General features: G+C 43.9%; 1 long non-coding RNA gene across 1 annotated transcript in view; it reads right to left on the reverse strand.

Moving 5' to 3' along the window:
• The window catches only part of LOC138498206 (uncharacterized), a 36,975-nt gene extending 19,584 nt beyond the window's left edge, over window positions 1-17,391 (reverse strand). The window contains exons 1-3 of the long non-coding RNA XR_011278716.1: window positions 17,339-17,391; window positions 16,896-16,980; window positions 7,325-7,378 (exon numbers count right to left, since the gene is read on the reverse strand). This is a non-coding gene — a long non-coding RNA (uncharacterized lncRNA). The remainder of the gene's footprint in view (window positions 1-7,324; window positions 7,379-16,895; window positions 16,981-17,338) is intronic.
• Window positions 17,392-18,337: the final 946 nt, after the last annotated feature.

Here is an 18,337-nt window from a genome sequence, read left to right on the forward strand (position 1 = left end):
TTAGAATAGGGCATGGTAGACCTTAATCCATCCTAACCTTTAAAACCTTTAAGTTAAATAACATTTTGAGTATACATTTGAATCTGTTGTCTGTGTCTAACTTCATGATGTCTTCACAATATCAATTGTGCGGTTGAGAGGTTCATCCGCACCCTGATATAAGCTGTGAGTATGACCAGTGGGACAGGTAAAAGTCTGGCGTAAGCATTGGCGCAAAGGGTGTGTGCCTACAGGGTGGCACCCCATGCAATCATGGGGTTGATTCCTTTTGAATTACTGTGGAGAAGGAAGCCACACATAGCGGTCTGTCCGCCGGGGTTGGGACGTACACGCTTTGTAGAGTGGGATGGACAGAGTTTGAGAGGAAGAGTGCAGGATAAAGGGGGGAAGATGAAGACAAGGTTTCATAGGTTAAAGAATATGCAGGAGGGATTTTCCAAGGAGTGGAGGTGGTTCGAGTGAAAAAAACAGGGTTAGACCCGAAGGGAGAAAGCAGGATTTAGGGATCGGAGAGGGTGGGGAAAGTGGTGGATGAAGCTGTTGTCACAGACAATGGGAAAATGTGGAACAAAGGTAGGGTGGTAAAGGGGAAGCAAACCGTGAACATGGTGGCCAAGTGAGTTGGTTGGTCTAGGTGTATAAGGGGCAAGTGTGTTATATATGCTGATTCAATGGCCAATCCAAGAGAGAGAATCATCCCTAAGGAGCTTTGAAGAACATTCTCTTGTGGTAAGAGTGCTGCAATCTAAACTGAGGGAGCAAGAGATCCAGGGACAGTTGGAGCCAGCAGGGCAAAGGGGAAATCAAGAGCACGGGTACCTTTGGTCTCTTTACCCACGACTTGTTCTTACGAGCTTCATTCAATAAAGAAATATTAAAACCCTTACCTGATGTGTCTGGACCACTCTCTACCAGAGCATTTTTTTGCACCCTCTTCAAAGATCCTGATATAGCCATCCACGAATATCCAGGTATACATGAGAGTAAAAATCCTGCAGGACATAAGTTGTTTCTGCAATTTCATAGCTGTCATTCAGTCCTGGATGTCAACTGCCTTCCTCAAGCGTAATCCCTCCAAAAACAAATGTGCCTGCATTGGACACCCGCTAACGAACAACTTGTCCAACAATGGCTCAATGATATGTGGATAGAAGGATTTTACCCGCAACTCTCAGCTTCAGCAACATCTTTAGGTTTCATCATTGACAGCAGACTGCCTTTCCAGAAACACATAGCCAAGATGGCCCAAACAGCTGGGCTCCAAATCTCCACCATTCACAAAATAAAACACTTCACTCTGCTGCAGGACTTCCGGATCATAGTGGTTCTGCACATCAATGGGAGAAACGTCCTTCTGATGAGGGTTACAGCTGCTCACCTGGCTCCCCAAAAAGCAGTCCATCCTGGCCCAGGGTGCCTCATTACGTGTGCTCAGTAATCTGACTGAATCAACCTCCATCCTTAGTAAACTACACTGGCTTTCTTTCCAGGCCAGGATACTGTTCAAGACTGCACTTATCAACTACAAAGCATTCACAAGTAGCACAGTAGCTAAGTCTGCCAACCTCTATATATCTGGTGGCCCATGCCCTTCATGCAGAAAACTGACTAACCATTTTGAATCTCATCTCTCCTGCAAAGAGAAGACCCACAAATAATCCTTCTCTTGTTCGGCACCCACCCTCTGGGACTCAACCCCTGTACCAGATAAGAATGCACCACCCATTATCCAATTCTTTAAAGCTCTCAAAACATGGCTTTTTCAGCAATACCTCACCAAGGACTAATCCTTATAGACTCACATACTGACACACAGTTGTCAAATCACACTACAGTGCTACTGTTAACGTAGTTAAAATATGCCAGCATAGACTCCCTGTGGACGGGTATGTTATGGGGATTTCCAAGGCCGTGTAAACTCAAACACGTGAGCAAGTTTAAAGACTTAGCATACATACTTGCTAAAGGTAGAATATCACTGAGCTGGAAAGCAAATAGAAGGACGAGAGCAGAAGCTTGGTGGCATGATCTCCAGAAATGGGCGAATGCCAAAACAACGGTGTGGCAAGAGGCCGCAAACAGAGGTGGGGAGGAAGAAGCAGACACGCTGGTAGCCTGGAAACACTTAGTTGCAACTCTGTTTGGGTCTGGTCGGGGAAGCTCTAAGGAGGACAACCCTTCAGGTGCAGAAAGTGAGGTGACGCCAATAGAAGAGGAAGAGGCAGGTAGAAGTGTGGGGTAGGCTTGCATGGGAGGGAGGGTAGGGGGGGAGAAAAAACGAAATATGATTCGGTGTAATAATGTGAATGCATGTTTGGCATTCCACTTTTTGGTGCTTATGTTGGAACCAATAATGGAGTTAAAAAAAATTGTTAAAATATGTCAGCTCAAACACTGGCTATCCACACCCTGCACAGTACTCATATGCTTTAGAACTAAGGCTGGACTTAAAAAAATGTAATTAAAATTCTTTTTAATAATGTGTTTACATCTGAGCACAATTTTCCCAAAGAGTACTGACATTTTGAGATACATAATTATGTGTATTCTCGGCAAATCATGCTAATAAAAATGTATGTTTATTTGTATGTTTTTTTGGGGTAGCCAATGTGTTTCACCTAGGTGGTTTGTTGGGGTAGCCAATGTGTATGGGCATGTATTCCGGAGGCAGAAATGTGTTCCACTTGGATGTATTTTGGGGCCAGGCAATGTGTTGCACTCAGACTGACAGCTAAAGAATTGTAAAGGCTAGCCATGTTTCACACTTGGAGGAATTGGGAAGGTGAGCCTTGTTTTGCACTTAAAGAATTGTGAAGTCTAGCCATGTTTCACACTGAAGAAGAGCTACTTCCAAGACAAGAGTCCATTCGTGCCTCAAGGTACATTTGCATGCACCTCGTTAGTGAAGTTAGGCCGCAGACATGGCAACCCACATGCATGCATTAGAATACAGAGACGACCTACAACAAAATTCAGGTCTACCTTGAAACATAACACGCCGCTAGGCTTAAACACAGCGCACAGCAACTTCCACCAGAATGCAGCGACGACCTACGACAAATTCGGCCTAGATGGACATTTAACAAATCTTTCTTGCTATCACACATATTCCTCTCCACTCAGCACCCAATCATGTGCCTGACTTCATGGGTAACGTTACGGAGACCGGTCAGCCCTCCTACTTCCTTTTCTTGGCCAAATGCACACACGCATTCTAGCATTCAAATAATATGGTATAAAGGCATTATACAAATGACTACTATTATTACTGCTACTACAATTGCAAAGAGGCTCCTTTTGAAACTCTACAGTGTTCATTTCAAATGACCATGTTAAAGTGTGCCCAGGGACACACAATTAGTCAAAATAATACTCAATGATAGAGAACTCAGGTGCACATCAAAACCCAGCTTTATTCAAACAACAAATCCAAGTCAGGACAGAATCCAAATATGTTATCTCATAGCTCTCACATATTTAGCATTTGCAAGCACACTTTGTGGCAAAATGACATCAATAATGATGTCACATTACACTATCCATGTAAAAAACCTACGGGGAATGGGGGTTGGTCAGTATCTTAAACAACATATAGATTCAATAGGGTTTAGTACTCCACTGGTGGCTACTTATCTGATAGCTCCGCCTGGACCCATTCTACTACAGATACTATTTCTAATACATCATTATAAAGACAATTATTTGGTCAACATTATCTATCATAGGCAGAGTGGCAAGGGGATTTGTTATTGGTTGGCATCTAGCTTACCAACCTTGGAACTCTGAAAGGCGTCAAGATATGAGGGAGACACAAGTAAGAGACTTCCATGGTCTGCCATACTTTCAATTAAAGAATACTCCTAATCATCCCAAGACAATGAAGCCTTCCCTATCCTTTGAACTTGGCCTTGTGTACCGTCTGGTGTCCTTGTTCATGCTGAGGCAGTTCTGCATGTGTCCTATCTGTGTTTGGCTCATAATGAATAGCCAGTGTTTCTGTATCTGGATCATGTGCTAGGGTACCATGTTTGAGAGTGGATTTCCTTCTATTTATTAAGGTTTTAGTTACTTCTAATGTGCCTTTTGTGTACTTTATGGCCATTGAGGACACCATTAATTTACTTTCTATAAAGTCTTTTGACTTGCTGATCTCATGCACCTGGACATCAATGGTTATTTGTGCTCTTATTAAAATTGATTAACTGGGAGGTCTACTGCTTCTTGTCCTGGTAACTGTCATCTAATGCCTGCGTTTCATTCATCCATTACTCCCTTCCTGGTTTCTGTCCTTGGCGCTAGCTGTGAGATACTGTCTGAACTCTACACAAGTTTCTAGAATACAGTTTATCATCTTGGGTTCTTAGGCCTTGCTAATTCTGAGACCTGCTGGGGCCTCTGCGTTTAGGAAAATGGATGCATCTTGGTTCATTCTCTGCCATGTTGTGCCCTGCATCTATTACATGTTAATGATTTTAGAGGCTGCACCTATAGGTGTGTATGTTCTTTATGCCTATGTGCAAATCCTCTTCATAGCTGCGTGCATATGTACTTCATGTAGATGTGCGAATATTTTTCATGGCTATGTGCTCTTCATGTCTATATTTACTGGTGTCTGCTTTGTTAAATTTGTGTGTATGTGTGGAGCCATCTAGTTATTTTCTATCTCTATATGTATTGTGATGATACTGATGGTGTCATCACACTTTTCCCTAAGGTAACCTCTCCCCACGTGGCCAGGATACGGCAGCCTCTACCTTATCCTGACACTGGGGGGTGGCTATATGAGGGAGGACCACATTGGGGGAGGCGACCCTCAACGTCATAACATGGTATCCTCAGGTAAAGACACATACCCCCTTTCCCTTTTAGGGATGTTTCCCTCATATCTCAAGCTTTGTTGGCTTATTGTAAGAGTTCCCTCCCACACACAAAACCTACTGATAGCCTCTTCCAGTATCATGGGAAATAAAAACCAAGAAATGCCCAACATGTTCATGCATATGAGAATACTGAAACAAGGATGCTGAATGGAGCAATGAGGATCCATTAAGCTGAGAAGTGCAGAACGCGCTTTAGTGGTTATGAGCGTCTGCCAGGTGCTGGGACTTTCAAGGGACTACCAAAGCGCTAAAAAGAAGTCAGTGGAGCCAACCGGCTGCAGGGGAAGGCAGACAGACGAAGGCTGCAGGAGAGTGTTTGCCACGGTGGCACCGCACCAGAAGAAGAAAGCAAATATGGTTGGCGGCGACGGGAGCCGAAGAGCAGCACCTATTCTGCTCACACACTGAGAAGAATTCAGCAACCAAGCGGGTGCCGCAAAGGACGTGGAAGCTGGTGGGTGAAGTCAAAGAGCCTGTGAGGTGGAGGCGGGACACAAACTGCTGCTTCCCGTTTACCACGAGTAAACTAAAGAGCACCAAAGAAAGCCGGTGAGTCCTAAAGATGGAGGTTGGGACACCAGGGTGTTTCGGCAATGCTACCAAAGAACATTAAAGGACAGTGAAATGAATTAAAGGAAATTTGAGATTCATTGTTACCTAAAGAGAACTACTGGAGGTGAATGTAACAAATTCAAGTTTGCAGGTGTGTAATGTGAGTCACATGAATGCCCTGGCAGGAGAATACACCAGGCAGAATTAAGTTTACAAGTATGTAACGTGAATTGCATGAAAGCCCTGGCAGGAGAGTACGTACACCCGGCAAAACCATGTTGCAAGTGTGTAAAGGAAATCACATTAAAAGCCCTGGCAGCGGAATATACCAGGCCAAATTAAAGTTTGCAAGTGTGAAAGACACATAAAGACGTCATGGCAAAGGAATAAAAGCAAGACTGTGAGCAAAAGTTAACTTGAAGTAGAAAATAACCTGGCAGGGGAGTACACCAGGGGTGTTACGAAGTAGAGAGTCGTATCCAAGTTGTGTTGACTACAAGGTCTTTTATTTTGTGTGTTGAACAAAGAACTCCAAGGAGAAATTGTACACGTAGGAGTCTTGAAGTCTCTTAAAGAGAAACCTGGGGAAGGGAGCCGTCCCCTGGGACTGTGAACCTTATCCATTTGGAACCGTTTGTGTGGGAGTACATATATATATATATGTATATATATATATGTATATATATACATTTCTTTCGAACTTGAAAATGTGTGCACCTTTCAAGACCAGAGACATTACCTTAGCACCTTAGAGTTATTTTTAGAATGTGAGGGTGAGGATAGGATTTGGGACACAGGACCGTTTGCTTTGGACATCTTGACATTGGACAGACCCTTAGTTTTGGTTGAGGTAGGGAAAATACCTCCTAGAGTAGGGACAGTAAGGCACCTTCCAACCCTTTTTAATTTAAATATAAGTTTATGACAACAACCATGAATCATCTGTGTCCGTGTTGCATTCCTGGCTCCTCACAATATATATAATAACACCTACCTATCACTGTACTGGTCACACCATCTATTGTATTCAGAATTATATCTTCATGAACTTAGTTTTGTCTTTCACCCCTAGACTCTTGGGGCGGTAGGTCTGTCTCAGATGGTATCGTTTCTCACTTGGACAATACTGGCAAGGGGTGTGATAGGAAGTGGTACTTGCATACTCATCTGATTAGGGGCGTGGGTATTACCTACACATTCATCTGCCTCATTACAATCACTTCCAGCACACATTGCAGCCATAATAACTTGTCTTACTCAGCAAAGCCCATTATCAAAATCTAGGCTAACCATATTGATTATTTTCTGATAGAAGGTTACTGTTTCAAGATGGAAAGTCTGATACACTCCTATTGTGCTCTTGTAAAATACCCTCATGAGCAATGAGTATGAGCACATAAAAATGAAAGCAAACATTAACGTTTGACAAATATGTCTGTGATGAAAGGGTTGAATGCTTGAATCAATAAGTGCATACATGCATACTGGGTTGCTGCTCAGTTCATGTTTCACACCACTCAACCTAACATCAAAGTGTTTGTATAAATGAAGCATGTATACTCATGTGGATAGCCTAAGGATCAGGTCGGAGAAGAAATTAGCTACGACATTTGTCACTCAATCGTGACCATTGGGTTTCCTCTTCCCAATGCAGAGAACCATGCTGCATTTGGGAGGCTCACAAACATTTTAGAAGAGCCGGGTTGAGTCTCAGTGTTAGGATGTCATGCACAGACATCCTTTGGTAATTATATATACATATTAGAGGCAACTCAATAACTCAGAAAGAAATGAAGAAAGAAGTAAAGTGTGGTGTTTCTGTTACCCTTTCTGAAATACCATGTCAGGAAAATAGATTTTTTTTTTTAAATATACGTAACAGCTTTACTTACGGTTCATCGGAATTGGGCTTCAGAAGTTCACAGGGACTTCCTCCGACGTAAACTCTTAATATAAAAAGCAAAGGAATGAGTATAGTTCTAGTTACATTAGTGAACACAATGACAATAGTAATCTTGTTCAATGTACGGTAACTAAGATACATTTAGCCTTTAACTTATCATGTTGCAATGTTCAAGATTCATTATATTGTCTACAAATGGAATCCCATTACAAAGAATATTATAGAGAGAGTTGTATTTTTCCAAACACAGTGTGCATTGATCCCAAAAACAACATCATTCATAATTTCTCTTATATTTCTCGAATATTGCCCACATATTGTTAAAGGGCACAATGGAAGATTCTTTATCATTACCACTCAACTATCATGAGGATATTCATAATGAGTAGTGAGCACAGCATTTCTATTTGACCCTTTAAACTATGTGTCTAGTAAATGATTACATTCATATCATTGTATGCATTTGGATCTGGAAAAGGACATGTTTTTCTGATAATCAAAACCCTGCATCCTTGCTACGTTATCACACTGATATTCTTACAGTATAAATGTGATTATGATGCAGAAATAAATGCACTAGTAAGACACTAATATACCAGATAACCAATGTTACAGGTGGGAGAGTGCAGTTAAACAGAGCTGAAGGGTTGGAAGCATTTGGTTATCCAGCATGTTTGATTATATGACACCATTGGGCTTCCAGTGGTGCTTAATATTCGAGCTACTGCTGTATTTTCAAATGTGGAGACTGAGTTATATCACTACACACTCGGAAACCCCCTTGCCCAATACATTGAATTACAACTACTGAATGCCCTTCCTGAAATACTTCTTTTTTTCATCACTTTCTTCTCAGCGTGCATCTACCACCCAGTCAAATTACATTCATGGAGTCTCTAAGCACTAAGAAGCACAGGGCAGTCCCCACAACTCATTACTCCAACATCAATTAACAGCAGCCTTTCTGCACTACACACCAAACACTGCATTCTCAACCACTGTGCACAATTTCTCCCGCATCTGACGTGACCAAGAAATCTCCCATACCACTCAATAAAGCAAGGCATTTATTGCCATTCCCCTTTCCTCCTTACAAACTACCCAGATGGCACTGAAACCAAGCCCAACCAATCAACAGGCTCATCTTGTTGCATAACCCTCACATGACAAATGCCCATGGGAACCCATCAACTGACATCCATGATTACTATGTACATGCATGATTGTTGAAGAAGACTGCAAAACCCAACCGCCTAATGGTGCATCGAAAACAATGAACTATTTTTTCCTTGTGCCTTACTGTTTTTACTAGACTTAATGGAAATTCTAACAAGTACCACTCATTACCCACTGTGATGCCCATTGCCCAGATAGTATTTATATTATGGTAACCCTAATGGTGTATCACAAAGACAGGTCCATACAATTGATGAATGCTGACAAAGAGATAAAACAATGAATTCACATAACTATTTTAAGAAAGCAAATTTAGATTGATTTTCTTTTTTTCAAAAAGACACACTGGCTTGAATATTTAAAAGTAGTGTTCAACAACGTAATAAACATCCAGGTCATAGGCTATCTGGTGCAGAAGAGGCGAGGAGGGTTGTAGATGGTACAACCAGTGGTGATGTGTACAGGATGAGTTTCCCCCTTTTTGAAAAATATTGCTTCAATCCTGCAAATAGGGAAAAATAAAAAGGGGGTGCTAAGTAGTGCAGCAGAGTATGTATGGTTACCTGAAGAAGTATGATCTATTTAGTTATTTTAATGTCTTCATTTGTGTTTTTACTCTTTTCATTAACTTTAGTAGGTATTTTTAAAGACTTTGCACTGCCAAAAAACACGTTGAACCAGGCCTAATTCACAGAGCTGTGCAAAGTGTATTTTTGTGGAACAAAGTCACGTTGTAGTGCAGATATAGTGCTTTTTGTGTGAATTAGGCCCGTTTAGCCGAGTGCAAAGAGTACTTTTGCAGTGCAAAGGGAATTTGATCCGCAAAAATACACTTTGCATCGCTCTGTGAATTAGTCCCGGTTCAATGTGTTTTTGGCAGTGCAAAGTCACTTTGCACCGTGCTAAACGTCCCATGAATTAGGCCCTTAATGTGAAATATTTTTAAATTTGTCTGACCAGCTTGCCACAGTTTAGGTTGATAAAGCGAATGCTGACTTATTTGAACTGATGTGAACATGTGTTTTCAATTACAAGCCTATTAAGCTGTGTGCCCAAGCTCCACTATCCATCAAATTAGGAGGTGATGGTGTAGCCATCAATCTCCACCAAATGTTGCTCTGTTTCAGTCCCTTGCTGGCTTACACACATGCATTTTTAAATATTTCTGTCTCAAGTCTGGTATCAAAACCAAATCATTATTGTCTTCCTCGACTGATCTGTTTCTTTGGGCCTCATGAGTTTTGTGGTATCCCATCAGTAAATCTGGTTGGATACCACCAAACGGAATTACCGTTACCAGCACTCGGTCTGACGGTGTTTCAGACAGATTCCAAGTGCTGGTAGAAACAATAAATCCCCATTCCATGGAGTCCCAGAGGACTCCATGGGGGGTTTTGCCTGTATTATCAGTACCGCTAATACCGGCATTTTGGCTCTTGGCTTGAGGTAATTTTGGCCACCCCAACGTCCCAGTAAACATTATTACTGGCACTTTAATTCAAGACAGGAACACTTATAATGAGCCCCTGTTTCACCTTCATCGGTTTTGGAGTTGAGCTACCACAAAAAAGCCTTCAAACCTGAACATGTATATCCATCTTCCATGCCCGCTCATATGTCTTCTCCTACCTTGTCCATTTGCTCTCAGTCCTCTTTATGCTGTACCCTACACATATTTATAATCCTATGGGAAAGGGCGCTAGAGCGTGACCAAGATGGCGGCCTACAGCGGACCCCCCTAACCACAGGACAACTCAGCCTGGGGGAGTGCTCCGCTGTCCAACAAGAGGTATCCATCTACAGTTGACCCCCCCGGGGACTCCCCGCACGCCATAATAACCACTGCAGAACTCACAGACCCTATCCGCTGCCACCCACGCGATAGTGGGGAAACGGTTGAGGGAGGAGACTTACAGGCAGTGAGCCACACTCGGTCCGAGAACAGCAAAGCCGCTGCAATGGGAAAATCCGATAAATCACAGAGGAAGCTGACGTTCGAGACAGGAGCCATTGTCAAAACCCCTAAAACAAACGAACGACTAGAAAGCCCGGAAGAGTCCATGCCACACGACGACGACCCCGCTCAACCGCACAAGCCACAGACATCAGAGAGATCTTACTCGAACTAAAAGCTGGCATCGGCAAAATAGACAGTAAGCTTGATACCCTGTCCACAAAAGTTGACCAGCTACAACATCGCTTGGACAAACATGGCGACAGGCTTGACACCGCCGAGCAACGAATATCCGTCATCGAAGATAATGCGGCCTCCACGGCCACCAAGCACTTGAAACCCAAATGAAAGCTGTCATTGCTAAAAATGAGGACCTCAAAGGACGTTCCCGCCGGAACAACATTAGGATCCTAGGGGTGAGAGAGCAACAAACCACAAGAAAAATGGAAGACTTTGTGGAAACCCTATGCAAAGAGTTATTCGGAAGCCCCGCGTTGTCCAACATGTTTGTAGTGGAGCGAGCCTACAGGTTTCCGACCAGCCATCCCATCCCCGGGGCAGCCCCCCGCCCGATAATTGCCAAACTACTTAATTTCAAACACCGGGACACGATAGCGGGCCTTGCAAGGGAGAAGGGGAACCTGCAACACGACGGAGATGACGTCCAATTCTTTCCCAACTTCTCCCCGTCGGTCCAGGCGCTGTGCAGGATGTTCACCGGGGTGAAACGCCGACTACAGGACAACAAAATGCTGTACTCCATGCTATACCCTGCCAAGTTACGAATCCAACAAAACGGCAAATCCCAATTTTTTAACACGCCCGAGGAGGCAAATGCTTTTCTGGATAAGCTGAGGTGTAAACAGAACGTCGGCATTCCGAGACCCCCCAGGAGAGACCGAGTGGACAGAGACCCGCTGTGACACCCAAACATGCCCAGCATCAGGCCGCTATGTGCGACGCAAAAGAGCCCCTGGCCTCCACAATCATGATGGACTTCAGGGTGCGCCTGACCTTAGAAATTCCCTAGCGCCCCAAGCGCAGCTACGTTTATGTTTTGAGTAATTGGGAGGGGAAAATTGACGGGCGAGTTGGGGGTTGCCCGTGGCTGGGAGGGAAATTGTTTAATATTATGGAAGTGTGTTCACCAGGAATCCGACCCCCTTCACCTGCACCCGGAATTGCCCGGCGGATGCACCGACACTAGCCCTTGCCTAGGAAAACAGGAACGTAGGCACAACGCAGCTGTAATGTGGCCCAACTCAACCAACCGCTTCTCTGCCTCAAGGTCAGCCAAACTGCCTACCCACCAACAACATTCAAGTTAGCTACTTGGAATATCAGAGGGGGCAATAACCCGACCAAAACGAGAAAGATGACACAGTATCTCCGGAGGCACAAAGTGGATATTGCGCTAATTCAGGAAACCCATCTCCTACCCGGAACAGAGAATCGATGGGCCCGGGATTGGGGCTGCCATAGATACTTTGCTTCATATTCCTCATATGCCAGAGGAGTGGCAATCCTGATAAATAGATCCCGAAAATTCAAACTAATATCTGTTAGAAATGACGAGGAGGGAAGGTCGCTCCTGGTACGGGGGACCATTTAAAACACGGAATTCATCATCGTAAACTCCTATGGGCCAAACACAGATGGGCACAACAACTTTGACTGGGTAATGACAAAACTGGGGGAAGCGAAGACTGCAACAATTATCTGGGCAGGCGATATGAATACCGCACTAGACCCACAGAAGGATAGGTCTCACCCATCGTCTACAACTGTCTCTAAAGCAGCCCTCCAAGTTCTCGAAATTTGTAAAGCATACAATTTGGTGGACATTTGGAGACGCCAGCACAGGGGGACTCAAGACTATTCGTTCCACTCCTGGGTCCATAAAACCAGTTCCCGCCTGGACTACATATTGGTCTCCGCACACATTCAAGTCCAATGGCACCAGTGCCAAATACTGCCTAGATCAATGTCTGACCACTCAGCAGTCACAGTAGAGTGCACCCCACCAGATCCTTCAGAAGGGAGACGGCCATGGAGATTCAAACCGGGGGCATTACAGGATCAGGTGTTCGCAGATGAACTCCGCACAGAGATAGCCACCTTCCTCGAACTCAACCAGGGCTCTGTGTCATCAGCTGGAACCCTATGGGAATCCCTGAAATGTTACTTTAGGGGGATCTGCTTAACAAAAGCAGAAGGAATTTTAAAACTCATCAGACGTGAACTGGCCTCAAGCGAAGCCCGCCTGAAAGAGCTTGAACGATTACACACCACATCACCCGAGCCGCACGTGCTGGCAGCATTAAAGAAGTAGCTAAACAAGTTCAGAGCGACAGAAGATCGTGAACTGAAATTCCTATCACAAGGCCACCGCATCCGCCAATATGGAGAGGGGCATAAACTGGGTATCCCTCCTCTTGAGCGTAATAGCGGCAGACCGGAGACCTACACAAATAGAGCAGATCCGAAATCCCCAAGCCACCCTAGTGCACACCGACAAGGAAATAGCGGAAACCTTCCGCACCTTCTATCAAAACTTGTACAGGGCCAATTATACCACCACCCAAGAGGAACTAGTGCGCTATCTGAACGAAATAGAATTACACTGGGTAGATGCCACGCTAAGGGAACCTCTAAATCAACCCATCACACCAGAGGAAATCCTCCAGGCTATTAAAGAACTACCAAACACTAAAGCGCCCGGCCCCGACGGGCTAACCGGCAAGTTCTATAAAGCATTCGCACCCATCCTCGCCCGCCTACTGATACAGGTCTTCGAGGAAGCACTCAAGACTGCATCACTACCCCCGACCCTCCGTGAGGCGAACGTGATCCTACTGCATAAAGCCAACAAGCCCCCAGAAGAATGCGGTTCCTACAGACCAATCTCTTTGATCAATCTCGATAACAAGATACTAGCCAAGATCCTGGCCTCCAGATTAATCCCCCTTATGCCCACGCTGGTGCTCGCCGACCAGGCAGGGTTTGTCCCAGGACGCAACACAACATTTGGTATCAGACGCATGTTCGGAGTCATGGAAGCACTAGACCCCTCACACCAAGCAATAGCGGTCCTCCTGGACGCCGAAAAGGCGTTCAACTCCATCGAAAGGCCCTTTCTCTTTGAGGTGCTCCAGCGAATGGGTCTTGGCAAACAATACCTCAAGCTGATTGCCCTCCTGTACAACCAACCCCGGTCACACATAATCCTGGGGAAAACCAGATCAATGGCAATTGACCTACAGCAGGGAACTAGCAGGGGTGCCCCCTATCTGCCTTACTATTTGCGCTAGTAATGGAGCCCCTCGCCTCGGACCTCCGAGTCAGACACGTACACAGAGGCCTATCCTTTGGCCCTCACAAATTAATAATTTCCCTGTATGCGGATGACATCGCCCTCTATATTCGCGACCCAGCAGTGAACCTGAACCCGGTAATACATGATATCATTAAATTCAGCAACTTCTCCGGCCTAAAAATCAACCACAACAAGTAAATTATATTGCCGCTAACCCTACAGACCCAAGAGTTCCCAGACGACTATGGCCTCAAATGGGAGCACACAAACGTCCGATACCTAGGCATCCAAATGGCCAGGGACCACCAAACTCTCTTTCAAGATAATTATGGCAAAGTAACCGAGACACTTCAAGGGAAAATTGATAGATGGAAGTCATTGCCACTCACCCTCTGGGGACGAGTGTCTCTAGTCAAAATGGTGATACTACCCAAACTCCTTTATATCTTCGTAAACCTTCCCCTACTGGTACCCTAGAAACACCTCCAACACCTTTGGAGCCTAGTCCTAGAACTGCTATGGGCGGGCAAACCAGCCAGAATAGCCTATAAGTTACTGATCCAACTAGTGAATAAGGGCAACATGGCACTCCCCGACCTAGAACGCTATTACTGGGCGGCACAGGCCCAATTCTTAGGCCACTGGTACGCCACGCACTTTGTCCGGCCCCATGTACAGCTAGAGCGAGTTGTCACATCCCCTTACCTGCTGAGAGCAGCAATCTTTGGTCAAACCCACACCTCACACAACACTCTAAATACGGGTCTCTCTACCATCGCAATCTGGAAAAAAATTACACAAAAATGCGACATTCAGACCAGGTTCTCCCCTCTCCTGCCGATAAAATGTATTCCGGGAATTCCCCTGACCACAGAGAAAGTTTATCTAAACTAGGTTGACAAGCTGAACTTAAAAGCCATCGGCGACCTTTTTCCCGAAGGGAGCTTCCTCACCCACCAACAGGCTAAAACCTGCGGAGCCTCCACTGCCCTCGACACGTTTGTCTATTTCCGCCTCAGGCGCTCCCTTCAAGTTATACTACCCTCATACCCTCAGAAGCCGTCAGCTTCTCCTCACATATCCTCTACCCTTCGTAATCTAGATTTCACTTTAAAGGGTCCACTGTTACTCATATGAACTGCTTGCAGTTATTTAGCATTTGAGTAACACTTGCATACATTTTTGATCTTTTTATTTTTTCAAATTCTTGTTCTTTCCCATTTAAGATTATGTTCTTTACCCTATTTTGTTGTCCTACCTTGACATCTTTCCAGTCTATTCTCTATCCAAAATTCTGTTGGCCTCTTTTCTCTTCCCCTATTTGAAGAATCTACACGAACTGTAATATAATATTTAATTTCCATTTTCCATTTCTGTTTCTTTTCATATACATTTTTCTTTTTTAGCACCTTTTTGGTTTTCATTTCGCCCTTATATCATCCACCTAAGAAGCTTTTCTCTGCTCTTCTCTACTTGTCAGTATAGCTCATACGTTTTCTGCTCCAGTACAACATGTTGTTTTTGGTCTTTTTGCAACTACATCTTAGACTATACGTTGAGTTCCTGTGATATGATATGGCATTTATAACCCACTTGTACACAGGTGTTTCTAGGCATGACAAGACAAGGAGTGGGAAACAAAGGAAGGACAAAATGACGATCTTACTAGGCCTTGTGTCATTCAGATCGCGCAAGAGCAGGGAAGGGAGAGGGGAGAAGTGCTGAGGGTGGAGGGAGGATGGAGAAGAGTGGGACAAAAGAGAAAAACAGGAGTGCAGCCAACGGGTGGCAGGCGCGGGTACTCATAAGTGCAGCCAGCAGGTGGCGAATAAATACAAGAGAGGAAACTGTATTGTTACTGATAAAGACCACAAGTGCAGGGGAGCCAAGAGGCAGTGCGGGATTGCAGCTGGGAAGGCATAGACCTGAGCCTAAATTCAGAGGGTGACAAGGTGACCAGTGCATGGATCAAGCAGGTGATCGCCAAGGGAGAGGAAGAGAGAAGGCAGAAGCAAAGAGAAAGGTCTTGAGTTGATTCCAGAACTGGAGATAGTTCTGCTCAAGTTTCAGAGAGGAAGGGAGGCTGTTCCAGAGGGAGGCCCCAGTCGAAGAAAGAGATCTGCCCCCACCTCTTTGCTTGGAAAAGCGACTGACCCTCAAAGAGTTTGAGGTGGAGGAGCGGAGAGCTTGAGAAGGCAGATATTTAGGAAGAGAGAGTTGGGGGTATTGAGGTCCTAGGTCCCAGAAAGCCTTGTGGACAATGCAGAGGCTCTTGAACTTGATCCATGCTGCCACTGAGAGCCAGTGAAGAGATTTCAGAGCTGGAGAGATACTATCCCTGTGCTTGAGGCCAAGGACAAGTCTCACAGTCCTGTTCTGGATGAGTTGTAGATGGTGGAGAGTAGAGGCAGTAGTCCAGCCTAGAAAGGACCAGAGCTCTGGAGACAGTGAGATTCTGGTGGAAAGTGAGGAAGGCAAGAATACCTCTGAGGAGGTACAGCTGGTAGTTTGACTTCTTAGAGACGTCAGAGATGTGAGGAGAGAAGGAGAGTGTGGAGTCGAAGATGACCTTGAGGTTCTTAGCCTCACAGGTAAGAGCAGGAAGAGGGCCCAGGGTGGGCGGCCAGAGCGTGAGAGGAAAGGAGGGAGCTGGTGTTCCGATAAGGAGGATCTCAGTCTTACTGGCACTAAGGCAGAGATCATTGGCGGCACACCACTTCTGAATTTGCGAAAAGACAGTCAGGAATGAGAGACATTACCAGTAAAACAGAACTTATAACACTCTTCCTTAGGTATTCTGATTATGATTGGATTGTCTTCTTAATTTTTTATTTTTAAATGTTGTTATTGTACTGTTTCTTTAAAGAATGATATAGTTAAACTGTCATCAAATAATTACAATAAATAAATAATTACAATAAATTAATAGAACTACCTAACATGATCAAACCATATGGGAACAGTATTTTTTCTAAACATTTTCACTTGGGAATTCAGCACAGTTTGTTCAGCATGAATGTTAACAGAATATCTTCATTGAAAGACCGGTCTCACTATTTTGGACTAAAGCAGTATAAGTATTTGAGTAATTATAGTAGATGAAAGTAACAATACCTCTTAATCCTCAGATTTCGATTGTAAGGGTTGAAGGCACCATATGCCTCTGTATAGAATTGACCTTTGATTGATACCAATGAACCTATCAGAAACAAGCAAAAAGCAATATGTCAACCATAAATGTGCAGGAAACGGTATAAGGATATGCATACATATCTAACCATACTTCATATGTTCTTGTAAACAAAAGAAGAAAACGGAAACATGCTTGTGTTTTAACTGTCAAAAATGCACATACATTTCACATGTTAGCAAAATCCATAGTAAGGGCAAATGCAGAGCTGTGAGGCTATATTTACTCCATTGCCACACATTCCTCAACTGTAGAAAATGGTCTAATCATACATTTCTTTCCACTGCGTGATTTTTGAATAATTGTTATTGTTTGCATTTGTTGTCCTTAATGCCATTTTGTTACTATTGAATTACCAAGGACTGACCTGGGACACCGGACAAGGGTACAACAGTTGTTATTGATGGGGTCCGTTCTTGCAGTGGCTACAAAAACAAAAGAAACATGCATAAAATAGCATTATATCATAATACTTATCGAACACTTTCTCTTTAACTCTTTTCCAAGAGTCCCATTCAAAATAACATGTGAGGAGTCCTACTTCACTAAGACCATTCATAGGGTTTTATCTATATTGCAGGTAAAAGCTTTAAAATATATATACTGTCACTCAAAGACAACACAATTAAATGCAGGAGTAATATTAGATTCAGTGCAGAGATATGAGGTAAACTTCAAGTACAACTTTCACAGGAACCTACAGATACAATAGCCAGATATGAAGATTGTAGAAGAAAAGCTAAGATTCTTTATAACAAAAATAACTTCAGGTTAGCCTTCTTGGTCCTCATTACGAGTTCGGTGGTATCTGGGTGGTAAATCTGCCCAGATACTGCCAAACTGTATTACTGTTACTGCCAATTGGTCCGGTGGTATTATCGCAAGATTACAAGTGGTGTTGGAGGTCTATATCCCCATTTTATTTAGTCCTTCCGACTCAATGGGGCATTGTTTGCAGAATTACAGCGACAGTAATTCTTCTGTAGTAATTCCACCAAAATGTGTCGGAAAGCTGCTGGATTTACCTCCAGCTCATAGTTGGAGGGGAATCCTCCAACTTTCTGCCAAAGTTATAGTTGGGTGGTGTGGTAATGTGGCGGTATATGGGTAATAATTTACCAGCACTGCCCAGCTTGTAATGAGCCGTCTTTGCAGAATTTCATAGTTGTCTGCAATGCAGGAGATAGCTTTGCAGTATTTCTTAACATGCAGTGCAATGTAGAAGCAGTTTGTTGTCCTGGTTTTATCAGTGTTACAGTTCGACAGGTGGTCTAGACAACCAGAAAAGCACAATTTTAATTTCATGAGTTTGCAGTAAGAAATGTATTCCTGATTTCAAACTGCGACTTTATATGCAAATCCAAAA

Source organism: Ambystoma mexicanum, chromosome 5q, assembly GCF_040938575.1.
Source record: "Ambystoma mexicanum isolate Mex_15411 chromosome 5q, UKY_AmexF1_1, whole genome shotgun sequence".
NCBI classification, from domain to species: Eukaryota; Metazoa; Chordata; class Amphibia; order Caudata; family Ambystomatidae; genus Ambystoma; species Ambystoma mexicanum.